The sequence below is a fragment of the Octopus sinensis genome, linkage group LG13 (assembly GCF_006345805.1).
Source record: "Octopus sinensis linkage group LG13, ASM634580v1, whole genome shotgun sequence".
NCBI classification, from domain to species: domain Eukaryota; kingdom Metazoa; phylum Mollusca; class Cephalopoda; order Octopoda; family Octopodidae; genus Octopus; species Octopus sinensis.
Genome location: NC_043009.1, coordinates 12,554,873 through 12,555,889, shown reverse-complemented (window position 1 = coordinate 12,555,889; position 1,017 = coordinate 12,554,873). Strand labels below are relative to the sequence as shown.

The 1,017-nt window shown below is 32.6% G+C and overlaps 1 protein-coding gene across 1 annotated transcript in view; it reads left to right on the top strand.

Moving 5' to 3' along the window:
* The first annotated feature begins 416 nt into the window (after positions 1–416).
* Positions 417–1,017, top strand: part of LOC115218349 (protocadherin-11 X-linked) — a 36,264-nt gene continuing 35,663 nt past the window's right edge. The window contains exon 1 of the mRNA XM_029788110.2: positions 417–603. The gene's annotated coding sequence lies outside the window, so the exon portion shown is untranslated. The remainder of the gene's footprint in view (positions 604–1,017) is intronic.

The following is a 1,017-nucleotide window of genomic DNA, read 5'->3' as shown; positions in this document are numbered from 1 at the left end:
CACACACACAATATATATATATATATATATATATATAACAAAGTAAACTTTCAAGGCACTGCACGAGTGAAAATATATAGGAAAGAGGATTTGAAAATGCAGAGGTCTTTTCAAGATGTTTATTGACCTTTCCATTTTGAAATCCCCTTTCCTAAATATACATATACACACACACACATAATCACATGCTTGTCCTCCCCCCACCACACACTAATATATATATATATGCATACACAGAATTATGCAATCCCCACATGCTGGCACGTTACGGGGAAATCACAACGAATATATAAATAGACTGACTAATAAACGATGATAATTAGTCACATGTTAATTTCATAAGTTTTGATTTGCTAAGTGGTAATAAGTGTGGGGGATAAAAACACTGAAAGACAGGAAAAAGTGAAACTGTTGAATCTATATAAATAATACTTTCCTTGGGATGGGAATGATAAACAATAAATTGCTTTGTTTTGTTAAAGTCGCGTAAGCTTCTGTCGTCACAAATTTAGGAATCATTTTGCAATTGACTGTCAAACCTTCTGTGTGTGGCTGATAAGTGACTCCTAAGGAAACAAGGAATACAAAAAAAGGAATAATTAGGTAAGATTACTTTCTAAATCTATTAATTTTCTGGAAAAAAAAAAATAATGAAAAACTTCACTTTGCAGAAAAATTGTTTGATGTAAACTGATTTAAAATCTTAGGATATGGTTTAGTTGTGAAAGTTATGATGTGACCTAGTGGTTAGGGCATTCACTTAAGGACAGTGAAATGAAATCTCTTGCTTGCATTTTTGTTTGTGTTTCTAGATAGAATTACTCTATAAACAGAATTATTTCAGTTCACTTAGCTGTTGGAGATATGTATCAAATTATTTGTGAGTGTTAACTAGTAATAAACTGGTGTAATATCTAGGGGGAAATTGACTTTGTAAAGGCTGCAAGCTGGCAGAATCGTTAGCATGACGGCGAAATGTTTAACGGTATTTCGTCTGCCGTTATGTTGTGAGTTCAA